The sequence below is a fragment of the Aptenodytes forsteri genome, unplaced genomic scaffold, assembly GCF_000699145.1.
Source record: "Aptenodytes forsteri isolate BGI_AS27 unplaced genomic scaffold, ASM69914v1 Scaffold61, whole genome shotgun sequence".
In the NCBI taxonomy this organism is placed as follows: Eukaryota; Metazoa; Chordata; class Aves; order Sphenisciformes; family Spheniscidae; genus Aptenodytes; species Aptenodytes forsteri.
Genome location: NW_008794443.1, coordinates 161093 through 175330, shown reverse-complemented (window position 1 = coordinate 175330; position 14238 = coordinate 161093). Strand labels below are relative to the sequence as shown.

Here is a 14238-nt window from a genome sequence, read left to right as displayed (position 1 = left end):
ATGCCACAGATGGCACACAGACATGCTTCCTGGCACAGATTCCCAGACCTTAAGCTACTAAGGAATGTCTCACTGCTATTACAAACGCTAATTTAGCGATGGTGACATTTTTGAGGACCAGAATGAGACCACAAAACTCTTTTCACTTAAGGCAAAGAACCAGATGGTAACAAGTTTCAGCTAGTACAATCTGTTTTGGATTTAAACCAGCCACCTAAAAGTCAAGGTCTCTGTACACCAAGATCCTGAGAATTCAGCTCTCTTGCACTTTTGTTTTCTGTGGGTGTATCTCGACATTGTCAGAAACGGATAAGGGATTATTAAACACAGCTCTCAATAACTACAACAGCTTCAGAGTAAGGTCTCAATAGATGCCACAGGGTCCTCTGCTAACTGGGTACTCCATCACTTCAGCCTACCAGGTAGCCACGGGCACAAAGCACCGATCTGCTCAGTGCATAGCATGTCCTTAACATGAGCTAAAGCTTTCCCCAATTACAGGGGAAATTCCTGGCCATTTGTTCCAAGCATGGTCAGTCGGTGCTTACAAACTGTGGTCCCGGACTAAAAGAATCTCTCAGCACGCACATCAGAGCCCGCAGTTTTAAAGCTGAGGCAGAGAAAGCCAAGAGTCTTTTCCAAACCATTCCCCTCTTGCGTTGCTTCATCTCTCACGCCAGAACCCACTGCACTTGTTCCTTGGGATCCTTCAAAACGCTCCTAGGTCACGAGGAGGGATGAAATTGTCTTTTCCTGATGTCCTAAGCTTCACACGCTGCCTCCTGCTCGTGGTACAACTGGAGGAGCCCCCTCCTTCTCTTTTGATCACTCACTGGACAGAGGGAAGCACTTTTCTGCTGCCTCCTTCCAAGGCCCAGTGTGGTTGCTTTGGAAGAGCTCCGCTTTCTCGTTATTCCCATCTTAAGGCACGACTACACCATAAATTACTGTAACGTAAAGCCAGAGCCAGGGGCAGATTTACAGCATTTCAGCTGCTTTGCGTTAACTGCCTGTGTGAGTGCTCTTTGCCTGCACTACTTGCACTGGGCGATCTCACATCCACCATGGGATGAGAGTGCTCAGGCAAGCAGTTACCCTGTGGTGCCGGGCACACTGTAAATTCAAGCCCTAGCCGATCTCAGGATAACTTGCTCCGGTAGCCATGCCCAAGGAGAGACTTCTCTACTCCTTTTTCAATGACTTCTCCTTTCCTCTGTATGCTGAGAAAGTGAATCGCCTTAAACCAGCCACTTCTGAAGTCTGCAAGCCAAGAGAGGAGGCAGAGGAGATGCGCCCCTCCTCTCCCAGTCAGTACGAGGGGCCCTTTCACGCAAAGAACAACAGAAATATGAAATTTTATGTACGTGGGGCCACATCTGGCCATAACATCACTGCAGCAACATGTGCTGTGCATTCCCCAACGCCGGCAGAGTTCAACACATTCCTGAGAGCAGCAGTATGATTTCAAGGCCCTGGAATTTGGGAAGCAGAAACGCTGTCTCTTGCTGCGGAGACGGGGGTGTGGGACTGTTTCACATCGCTGCCAAGCTCTTCTCGTTTTGCTGCAGAAACTAACTCTGAAGGGCAGCAAAGTGCCAGAGGTTAGTCATTATGAAAGACTTTGGAGGAAGTTGAACAGCAAGCCTTTCTCTTGTTTTGGCTATGTCAAATGGAAAAGGTGGAAGAATAAGTGAAAAAGACACCAAACCACAGCACCGCACGACCATCTGTTTCTGTTTATTTAAATAGAGTTAAAGGAAAGCCAGCTACAAAGGTACAACATAAATTTGCACCTGACTTTTCTTCCCACAGGAGACACTAAATATCCCATACATCTCCTGGTCTATGGTTCCCAAAGTCTCTGTTACAGACCACTCAACACGAAGCTGTCATCTTGTCACGCACAAGTTTGCAGACCTATAAAGTGGTCCAGCTCCCACTGCCCAGAGCTTTTGTAAGGGACAGTAGTCCCTTTTATCACTTACCAGCATTTTAAGACATTACCTAATCTCCCATCACCCAGACTTACTGGGACAGCGAGGGGACCACTTGTGGAACCGCAGCACTTATTAACCCTCCGTTCTCCCTCGCAGCATGGCTTCTGCAAGATCCCCACTTGAAGAAACTGATGAGCAACTCCGAGCCCCAAGAGGAGGGATGCTGAGATGCCTACTAGATAAAAGCAAGGGACTGACCTTTCTGCTGAGCTCTGGACTGACAGTTAGCACTCAGAGTAATTTTGTGACCACGAAAGCAAGTAACACATATTCGATCACTGGCAAAATTATTTTTAGACCTAAATGATATCCGAAGCCCAAAACCATATATAAATATTTTCATTCACTACTGCCTAAACAGCAGTCCCTACCTTGGAAAGACTCAGTTTTATGAGTATTCATGAAGTCATGGTTCTGGTGGAGAAATCAATGACCCCTTAATCAGATTCTAATTCAAATGAAGTGGTCTCTTCCTTACCTTTTTAATTACTCTGTCAAATCCAGAACACGCACACCCCTCGCCACGCACACACACCGCTACATTAGGCACGACTGGACAAACGCAAAGACAACCTTTGTTCAGTGTTCAATCAACGTAGCGTCGGTTGTTAAGACACAGAGTAGTTTGTGAAGTGTTATATTGCTGTTACAGAAATCAGTAATAAACCATTCATCAGAATACCACGTCAGCTCTGGTCCCTGTATCTCAAAAGGGAAATAGCAGGATTTAAGGGGCCCAAGAATCAGACAAAAAGAACAATTACAGCATGGAAAAACTTTCAAGTGATGAGAGATTTAAAGGATTTTGATTGTTTACCTAAAAGAAAACAAATAAATGAAGTCATGATAGAAGTTCACAAAACTACAAGTGGTCTGGAAATAGGAAACTTCCACTCACCTCGTTTCTTAACGCAAGCACAAGAGGGCATTCAATGAAACCCACAGGAGAAAAATGATGGATGCAATGAAAAGGTAATACTTTCATCCAACACTCTGCTCAACTGGGGAATTTCTTACCATAATAGAATACTGAAACTCAACACCTGACAGGGGTCGAAGTGAGATATACGTAAGAATATTCAGAATTCTAGTGTTAAAAAAAAAAACAAACACACCTTAAAGTTTACCCAAACCTGTAATAGTTCAGGGGTACGGAAAACTTTCTCTGGGGACAAGTTACCCTGTAACTGCTTATGTCAAGAGTCTTGAACCCCTTTCAAGCCTTACTGGTGAAAGTGTCCCAAGCGTAGGCACTTCCATTTTAACTCTTCACCATCACCTCCAGCTGCAAATGAGAGGGTCAACTGATGGGACAACACAACAGTGAAAATACCTGAGAAGCAAGCAGATGCCGTGAATGAACGGAAACCACTCTTTTTGTTGCTTTGCTACCGAATCCCAGCTCTGTAGGAATCACTTAGGGAAAGCTCCCCAGACCTCACTCCTCTATAGTCCCAAAAGTGCGCAGTGACCGATGCTTCGCCTGGCTTATAGCTTTGGATCTTGCTTTTTCTTCCTCTCACTAAGCACGCAAGGGCCAGCCCCATACAGTCAGCGGACAAATATCCTCCTAGAGCCCTTGAGGATCCTCAGCTGACATGGAGGACGTAAGGTCAAACCGCTCCTACTAGCGGCATCGGAGTGACACAATCTGACGCTCATTTCCAAGACGATAAGAGCCAGCAGAACAGGAAACGAGCGTTTTCCCGGCTGGCTGGAACGGTGATTTGGCACAGAGCCCGCTCTCTACGTATGCACTGACTCAACAGGAAAATATTAAGGGAAGAAAAAAAAAAACCCACACAAAACCTTGATTAGGATATTTTTTAGAAGAGGCTGCCTAGAATGTTCTCTTTCTTCTCTGCTTATCTGCCACATGATTAGCTTCCCTCTGTTGACGAGGTTTACCAGGAATTAATTTCTTGATACATGACACAAGCCAGACAACATTTTAGGGTTTGCTCTGCAACCCTACTACGTTCTCCCTCTGTTACGTGAGGCTCAGTCTTCAAACCAGAGACTTCAGACAAAGATGAGCATTTGCACATTTTCAAACATGACCACAAGTTTCCAGTTTTCCCACCAAGTTTTATCTAGAATGCATAATATTAAGGTGAAGTGTTCCTTACATGACCTTATTTGTTTTCACGTATCTCCTAGTCTAAAAGGTCAGCTGCAGTCTAATATTTCATGCAAATTAAAGAGGCTGGCAGGAGGACTAGAAAGCTTGCCTTCTCCCAGTGCTGCAATACACTGAAGGCTCTCACCACCACCTCGCCGCAGCATGCGGCCGTTCCCAGCCCATCCTCGGCTTGTCATCCTGCCTCCCCACGTAACATCTTGTTCAGAACGAAACCGCATTTCTTAATAGCCGACCTGCTCATGTCTTCCTACTTTATTCCATTTATTCGAACAAGTATAAATTAAGCAAGAGCAAACGAAACATAAGGCTTTCCTCTATCTCAAACTTCAATGCTTTTACATATCCCACTTTCCCCGATCCTGTATCTTTTATCTCCCCTCCTTCTGCGCCCCATTACCTGTCTCTTTTGCCCCTTCCTTTTTTAAGATAAGCTTCTCCACTCTCACGTCAACCCTGTAGAATATTCATCTAATAAAGACTACAAAAAGACCAATTTATTCCACATATCTTACCAAACACTATTTCTCCATTCTTATTATAACTCCTATTTATCTCTTCTTCTGTACTTTTTTTGTAATCAGTCCTTTGTCTCGTTCCTTTTATTAGCATTCATTTTTGTAATTCATTTTACTGTCCCACTTCAAAGGAGAATTACAGAATTGCAGCGTCCTGTACAAAACATTTGAAATGGAAAATCCCTCACAGAGGACATGGGGCACTTTTACAGCATTTAAAATGGAAGTCAGGCCATGCTCCAAAGCAGCCTAACCCAACAGCAAAGCACATTCCTCATGGATGAGTATTTCCTATAGTTTTTCAAGTTGCTTTTAGTTTCTGTTACAGAATCAACAATGAACTGATGCCTAATAAACCTGAATGCTACCTAAAGTCACTGCAAGGTTCGAGCCACATAAAGACATTATTCATTAATCAAGTTTTATACACTGGTCACAGACAAGACAGCTATGTCAAATTTTGAGCAGCAAAGCTGAGAATCAGACAAGAGGAAAAGAAGGAGGCTGGGAACGCTCTGCTCCAATGCCAGGTCTTACCTGTGAAAGCCCAGGGGACGATGCATGTCCCGGTGGCGTTGCAGCAAGATTTGGGTGTCCCTTATTTATTTCATGTGCAGTGTAAGGGGATGGGGCAGGAGGACCCGGTTGTCTTGCTACTTGTGTTACCTGTGTGGAGATAAACTGTTAGTAAAACACAGTATTAGTAATTCAATCTGTATAGATACTGTAATCTTCTTTTTAAGAAAGCAGCTAGCTCCATCTTTATATCTATATATATAAAATAATATATATATTTATCTAACTGAAACGCTGTACAAGTTAGTTAGCTATTTATATGATTCAGGAAAACGGGGAAGGATCGAAAAATAAGAGCACCAGCTGGAGTCACTGGTGGAGATGTCTAGGAACTGGATGAGCTTTACTGCTGCGGTCTTGCTTTGCAATATCCCTTTGACTTCAGGCCTGGGATCTTCTGATCTTTTCTTTTTAAGCTGTATCAAACAATATTGTGATTTTGCAAAGGGATACACATTACCAGTGACCCAAAAAGAAAAGTAAGGGGAAAATTTGTACACTCCCCTCCAAAAAGGAAAAAAAGGACTGCACAGAGGCCCTCTTATCTGAAGGGCTTGCCACCAGCAAAGAATGAAATACCAAAGCAATTCTTGCATACACTTATCTCCTTTCTCAGCTTCCATAAAAAAATACTAATCAAAACACATTAAGCAAAATGTTGTAATATATATTCACGGCACATATACTTGCTCCACTGTACTATCTCCACGATGGAAGTGTTTTAAATAGACTTTATATAGTTGCTATAGTAAAAAAAGGAGAATCAAGGGGAAAAAAGAAACACAACCATTGGGTGACACCCCCCAGCAATTCAACACAACTAAGTTTTTGCAGATTTGGTTAAAGCTCATAGTATAGAAGTCCAGCACTCGCTTCTCACTGACCTTTCCCCTCAGACCTGTATTTCGCTTGCTGAAAATACCACTTAGCCATAGGCACTTAAAAGCACAAAATCAGGCAATGCTTGCAAGGGGACATTGCCACTGCATAGGTAGATACGCGTGTGTATATATTTCCCCAGCATCGGAAAAGAAGGCAGAAAGAAATTCCTGGCTCTTGATCCTGAACGGAGTATTAGCACCAAGCTCCAAGAGAGCAAAGTATGAGAGCAAAAGTCACAGAGTTTATGACTAAATGCTTTTTCCAACTCATTGTATTGCACTCCAAGTATTGATGCCTGTCATTACATTACCTAAACCACTAAAACAGCTGCACCAGCAACAAGAATGATAACGTGCAATTTCTCGAGGCTTGGAAACGGTCCAGAATCGTTCGCCATGGGAAGATTTACAGCACCCTTGTGCTCATCAGAGAAAAGGGTGGGTCAAGTCAGAGAACCTCATCCTCTGTCCCCAACTGGATCCTTCCCTTCCCCAGGGGGAATCATCTCTTTTTTTTTTTTGGCTGATCTAGATTGGCAGGTGTGCGCGCACAGCCTCAGTCGGCTGAATCGAAACCAGCGTTACAGAGAGCATCATAAAACTTTCTACGTCCCATTCCCAAGAAAATCAAAGTCTCTTACATGACTCCTAAGACAGACCTGAAAGATTTGTCATGTCAATTGTGCAGTAGCCGGTGTTTAGAAGTGACTATGTATCATGATGGATACAAAAAAATGCAGTTAGGGGAGGGAGAAGGAAGCAAAGGCAACACAAAATACAAAGAAATCATTCCTATAAACAGCCCCGTCGGTAGGTTGAGTGCGTACTCATCACCAAGATGTCTCCTTGAATGTCGCTTCTTGTGGAGAAAAAGAGGTTATTTTGCAATAGCTGTGGTACTTCAAACACTGCCAGCTTTTATCTCCCTACACTTACAAGCGCATACACTATTCCAACTAAGGCCAGAGCCATCCAAAAATCCTCTGATCTCCAACAGCACCCAAGTCCACACAGAGGTTTGGCAAGGGGGACGGGGGACACTAATAATATCCCAGGTTAGTGTAAGCATTCAACAGTCCTCTTCAGAAATTAAAACATCCAAATAACCTAAGTTGGAGGTTAATTAAAGACTGCAAGGAATGCTGTTCTGAACTGGGTATGAAATCTGGAAGCCAAACCGAAAGGAAAGCTGTGCAGCTGCGTGAATGATGGTCCACGGGACGCCCCTGTGCAATGCAGCAGCGAAGTGGCAGATACATTACAGACACAGGGCTGGACCTACTAAAATTTGCTTGAAAGCCTAATTAAGGCAACAGAACGATCGTAAAAATCATACCATCTTGATACTTTGGCAACAACACACACATCTGATGGGAGTCTACCACTGACCTGTAGGACTTCCTACTATTAGCCAAGCCTAGCTCACCGGACCCACAAGAGAGATCAGCTGCCCTTCCAGCACAAGCAAAGGTACAGAGTGCCTTTCACGCCAGCTACAGCGACGTAGGTACTTCTACACCTTCCTCTTGGCTCCTACAACAAATTACTTTCGAATCTGTATCTTACATTTCAGTTTATTTGTGTGTTAGCAGGTGATAAAAGAAGACAAACTTGCTGAATTTGTGTGTCTATTCACTAATTTTAAAAAAATCAACCAGGGAGAGACTCTACTAGCTCATCACTCGTGTTACGGGATGTTCAGAGACTCTACTAGCTCATCACTCGTGTTACAGGATATCTGCCCTCATAGTGCCTGAGGTTTGGTTTTCTGTTTATTAAATGGGATTCTGCAGAGCATAAACTTGGTCTGTGATTACTATGGAAGCAAATATCCTTCTTAAATCTAGAGATTAAATTATTCTCCTAAAAATGGATACACAAAATTATATACTAATTTGCTAGGGCATCACTTTCTTTTTTCCTTAACTGAGTAGCAAGAGGCTAACTTTAGTTTTCCAGATGCCTTAAGCCTGTGTTTTAAAGGAAATAATGAAACAAACATGAAATAAAACTCAGGCTGGAATTCTCTCTCTTCCTTTTGAGCTTAAGTATTTTGGTTTTAGCATCTTTCACAAGTTTTGGATTATTCTTCCCCCTCCAAGTACCTAATTTCAGATACATGGTTGTGTCCATGAAACATTCAGGTTAGATCAGAATGGATTGGGCATGCCACAAAAATCCCTCGATTACGGGGACAATAGTTTATCATTAAGAACGGCTCTTTTCCTAAACAAACTTGGGGAATTAAAAAAAAAAAAGGGTTCAGACTTGGACAGAACCTCTTTCCTTCCAGCATTCAGTTTATGTGCTCAGGCTGGTGCAAACAGCTTCAAAGCCGCACTGCCAGCACCCGAGGAACTGAGCATCCCTCTTGCACACTTTGCAGCCTCCATCGCAGCCGGGCAGGGGAACGAGTCGGCCTCCTGACCCAGATCCTTCCTTTAAGCACAGGGTGGCTGGAGCAGCTAATCCCCCCTAATCTCTTTTCTACAGGATTCTCTTCATCGCAGGAAGATCCCTTTAAAGGACACAAAGGCGAATCACAGTACCTCTGCTGGGTGTGAAATTAATCGGGGGGCCACCAACGGGCACCCTTTTGCAGAAAAGCCACCAAATGAACACCCAAAGAAGCAAATGATGGAGTCAAGCCTCAGTCACTGAAAATTTGGGGCAAGTAGTTCTTCAACACCTCACCTTCGCATTACCTTCTTTACCACCAGCTGGCACCGAGTTGGGTAACCTGACACGAGGTGGCATCTACTCCAAAGAGATGCAGTAAGATTGCAATTAATACAGAAAATTTAGATCAGCGTTGGATCTAGCCATGCTACAGAAACTCTGCTCAAGGCTACACCCAACCAATTTACATGCACTTCTCTCCAAATAGGTACATCAAATTAACACTCGTTTCTAATCAGTTCACATCCAGGAGTCACTGTTGTTCCGTAGCTTATAAAAGTTTATCCCAAAGTATTTTTGGTCCAAGCTTCAGCGCTTGAGGTCACAACATGTTACTGAGGCAGTTATGAACCTCCACTGTAATCTGCCAAAAAAGGTTATTTGTGTGAGAACTGGATGTACATTAACACAGTTGTTCTTCTCTGATTCCCAACTCATGCCTCATGCTGAATTTGAAGAGCACATCTGCTTCTGATCATTACTCCATATTCATTTTGTTTTCAATAGAAATCAGCCCCTGTTACTCTGGGTGCAGGCACACACGATGGCCTGTGATATTTAAGGTCACCTTTGGTGCAGTTCCCTTTCTGTTAGAAGTCAATGTCTTTCCCCCAAACTCCAAGCCAAAGAGCTTCTTTGAATATTTTTCTTTGAAATATTTTACAACAGAAACAAAAGTTCATTCTTCTTCCATCCCCCTTTCCAGATTCCACAGGTTTGGGATCTTACAGCATATGTAAAAGTAGTTGCATTAATTTCTTGCAGTATAAAGAATTGGGAAACACTACGCAAGAAGCTGCTTACAGGACAGAACCCAAATCTTTATGTCCAAAAGTAGCTCTTATGATACGGCATTCTCCATTATTGATGAGGGGAAATTATTACAAGATTATTTCATTGAAATGTGTATGATTTGCTTTAAAACAATTCTACCGCTGGATTTATTTTAAAAAAAACAAACCAACCAACCCTACCAAATATCAGTATTTTCTACAGTATACTATATAAAATAAATTAAGATGACAGATGGTTAGGGGGGGTTGTTCTTAATACCAGTATGATTTCATTGAGAAAGAGGTTCTACCAAAGTTTTGTTGGGAATTTTAAGCATATCCAAGTTCTCGGACAAACTTCATTTAATCTGACAAATCACACTGTGCTTCTTCCTCACCTCGTACCTCTGCCCTACAGGAAAATGTGTTCCTCCGATTTTACTTCAGGGGAAGTGAAAGTTGGGGCTCACAGTGAAAGCCACATGATTTTCCATTCCCATTTTTGGCAAGCAGCACGTAGTTCAGGAAAAAAAAGAGCTCAGGAATGTGCAACTGAGGTCCTGATAATACATGTGAAAAGGCATGGAAAAGGTAACCGAATTATTTTTCATCTTTATCTAAGTAAAAAGAGTGGTTTCATCTGTGGGTTGCCCGCATCTCAAACGATTCGTCCTCCCACCCCATGCATGACATACTGTAACCTACAGGGAAAACACCAAGGCAGCTCAGAGTCACTGCGCGGTGGTATCAGACCACAGACCTCTTCCTAAACCAGCTGTCCTCTGCCAAAATACACGTATTTGAAAACTGTGGTGCGTAATCCACATGGAAAACCACGTACAATGACTGAGCAAATAAAATGTGGAAGTAAAAAATCAGTTCCTGGGTGCCGAAGATGGTGCTGTTTTCCATACCTCTGTACTACATGACTTTTGTAAAATCTAGACAAACTCTATATATCATAAACTACAAAATGACCTATTTGTTGCAAACCCGGACCTTAAATACACGACGCTGCTACTTGTGTAATAAACCGCAGAGACCTATGATGAATGAATTTGTCAAGGACCTCCGATCACATGCCTCTTCCATCCTAATTAATTTTTTCTAGGACTTACTCTAAATTTGCAATCTGCCAAGGGCTTCAAATAGAAGCTCAAAAGGAACCTAGCTGAGAAATTTCTCTCCTCTCCCTAAAAGATGGAATTTTCTTTCAAACTTGTGTTTTCTTAAAGCCTGGAACCGAGGTACTCCCAGCACTGGCTTCTATTCCTGTAACATATCAAGGAGTGATATTTTGCCACACTGAAAAGCTATTATAGGTCATTCTTCACAGTTACTTTTATATTTTACATTAATTTAAATTTTTACAGTCATATTTTCCCACAGGCATCTGAATGATGTCTTTGGAGGAGAGGATTGAAAAAAACCCCTTCTTTTTCCCCAAAAAGGAATTCAGATATTTTCAAAGTGGTTTTTAAGTGTTGTATGGGGTACATAAAGGATAATATGAACGGAATTTTATTATAACTGTTTGTATGTTTATGTTCCTTTGCTTTTGCTTTTTCACATACAAACATATGTATATACACACATACGTATGTATATGATATTGAGGACAGAGCTAGCAAAAAAAACCAAAACAAAACAAAACAAAAAACCAAACTAAAAACCAGTCCGCAGCTCAAGTCTGTCGACCCGCTGCTGTGAAAGCCACAAACCTTGAAATCTTAAACTCTCGTCAGAGTTGTACCCCAACCTTCCCGACTCACCTGGACGGAAATCCAGTGCTGGCTGGCCACCAGACCATCCACGGTCAAGCCTGAGTCTTCCTGCTACTACAACTACTACCCGAGTCTCTGCCTTTCTTGGACCAATGGGCACTGGACAGCACTTCTGCACTTAATCCTGCGCAAAGCTCGGCTTTGCATCTCTTGAAAACAGTCTCCCTGGTAGAAGAGGCGATCATAAAACTCTTCTCTACAGCCCAAAAAAGGAAGGGGCCAAAGATGCTCCAGACCCGGACTCCGCACATGGAGGAGATGGAGCTGATAACCCCTTTGCCAGTTATTCATGCAAACAGGGGGAAGGAGAAAACCTTGTACAGCAGCTTATGTTTTTCTATAAGCAGCTTATGTTACTGCATAAAATACAGTGAATTTCTCCCGTCTACAGCTTTTCTTTCTGTTTTCCAAATAATTAAAAGAGCAGCTTAAAAGCTTTTTTTTTGGCATTAAAAATATTTGCACTATCCCACCAGAAAAGCAATATATTACTTTCCCAAGGCTGTGCTGATTTAGCAAAGCTTATAAATAACACTGGGCTTCCAGCTATTACCATTTGAAAAAAAGAAATGAATAAAAGGAAAACGCTATCATATGTTCACAAATAAACGTCGCTACGTTTCTAAGCTTAATTTCCTCGATAATCAGGCTTTATAAACAAACATGTAGGACAGTGAGCCAAAAGCACCTTTCCCAAATATTCAATCTACCATCAAAACATTTCTTCCTCTGGGTAATGCAATGTTTCACGTGAAAAACAAACTTCCTTGATTGTTTTTTCTGATAAGAAACTATTAGAAATGTGCAGCCACTAATACACTCCAACAAGCCAGTCTTCAAGATGCAGGAGGCAGGAAAGAGATGGAGCCACCAGACTGAAAATACGGCCAGTAACATTTTCACTCAGGTGAAACTTTGTTAGGAAAGCCCACTCTCATACCTGCTAAATAAAACTATAGACACTTACAAAAAAAGGTACGGACCCAAAAGTCCCCAAGGTTTCTTCCTTTCCTACTCACGTGCAACAAAAAGGGTCTTCATCCAGCATCATTTATTTTAGGAGGCAAAAAAAAGTTGCATTTTTTTAATTGTATGTTTTTTAAATTGTATGCTTTTTAAATGTGTTGTTTTTAAAAAAAAAACCTATACAATTTCCTTATGCTTGGAAAGCGCGCTCCTTTCAAAAGCAACACGACCGCAGCGGCACCAGCCAGATACTCACAGTGCTGTACACAGCGGAGACGGTCGGAGTGAAGATCCGATCCTCGAGGGGCTGCTGAACAGGACCTCGGGGGATTCTGCAATACAGCAAGTTAAGGAAAGCAACGTCGAAGGGTGGGTCGTGTTTTGGGTGATGCACACAGCCAACATGTCGTCCATCAACGCAGCCGGTCACCTCGCACGCTCAGGCAGACACACAAACACCTCTGAGGCACTCACATGCAACCAGGCAGCTACGATCCTTCAAGGTTTTCCAAAAGAGGAGCAAAGCGTGGCTTCAAAAGGCAGATGTCACCGACGAATATAGCAAGAGAAACCGAAAGCAAACAAATCGACGAACAATCTACAAAACCTTCGTCCTGTCAAGAGAATCCCCCACCTCTTTTTTTATTTTTTTTTTTTAAAGAGCAAGAGAAAAAAAACCAAAACCCACAAGCCCTTCGCATTCAGCGAGACAAACCCTGCTGATCAGCAGGGCATTTTCTGACAAAGGCAGTGCCTGTTTTGCTAACCACGCAGGAACCATGTTATAATTGTTTCCTTGTTTGCCTCTCTTCAACCAGCAACTCCTTTCCTCATCCACCCACCAAAATCGCTTCTAAAAGGGGCTGTCAGATAGATTTTAAAGTTTTTATGATCTGCTGCAGGGTTATTTAGAGGCAAATTGAAATAGTTTTCTTAAATTGGAAAGGTATTGTGGGAATCCGGGGGGTGGGGGTGGGGAAAAAGACTTTATGCAACAAACAAATAAGCTAGAATCCATTTTACTTGCGGAATAAAAAAAGGGAATGCAGGTATTTAAAAGAAAAAAGCTTCCTGACTTAGCTAACACCTTGTGGCTTTAGGTCCAGCATATGTCTACTCAACACCCGACACCCACTGTCATAAAAAGCCATGCTTAACTAGCTGAAAAATTTTCCACTAAATGCCATATTCAGATTTCACCTTTTTGCTGTTTACACTTTATACGTCAAAGCCTCTTAGAAAATGAGAGCAGCCTGATTAAGTTTCTTGCACACAAGCCAGCAACACAGACCTCATGTGTTAACATGATGGCGGATGCTTACAAAAAACCATAAAATCATGAAAACACTTCTTGGGTTTTGTTCAAATGAGAAAAAACCACACTCGTAAGTTAAATTTTCAAGCTAACCTAGGTTCAGTCTTGCAAGAGTCCTCCCTTTGCGCTACAAGTCTGAGCTCCAGGGAAACGCTACTGCCCAAACCTTTGCAGGGACCAACATCACAGCAGCAGGAGAGACTCTGCCAGCGCTGAGAAGACGCGATAGCGATCCAAGCTCCACAGTCCCGCCAGTTCCCCTTCCTTAAAACATACAAAATGTTAAGGTTGAAGCAAGGATTGTTCAGACGCGACCTGCTCTGCATCTGTCGACCGTTTGCAGCACTCCCCAGCCGGATCTCCTCCTCTGAGACCGGTGTAAGGCAGAGCAGGAACAAATTTACACTATCACACTATTTTGATACCGAACACATCACTAAAAAGGCCCGCCCTCACCAAGCAGGCTGAGAAATTGTTCTAGAATCTTCCAATTTTGTTATGTATTTGCTGTTTGAATGCCAGACATGATAAAAACCCTGCATTATAGGATTACGCACGGAAAAGACTGCCCCTGACCTTCACAACACCTTTGCATGCAAGTAATGTCCC

The 14238-nt window shown here is 42.6% G+C and overlaps 1 protein-coding gene across 6 annotated transcripts in view; it reads right to left on the bottom strand.

Moving 5' to 3' along the window:
* The window catches only part of EIF4G3 (eukaryotic translation initiation factor 4 gamma 3), a 108247-nt gene extending 95499 nt beyond the window's left edge, over positions 1–12748 (bottom strand). For 4 of the 6 annotated variants that reach the window (XM_019474751.1, XM_019474747.1, XM_019474750.1 and 1 more), the window contains exon 1: positions 5193–5272. The gene's annotated coding sequence lies outside the window, so the exon portion shown is untranslated. Of the gene's footprint in view, positions 1–3330; positions 3484–5192; positions 5337–12570 lie in introns of those variants that run through there. The other 2 variants (XM_019474752.1, XM_019474746.1) reach the window with 2 other exon arrangements.
* Between the last annotated feature and the right edge of the window lie 1490 nt (positions 12749–14238).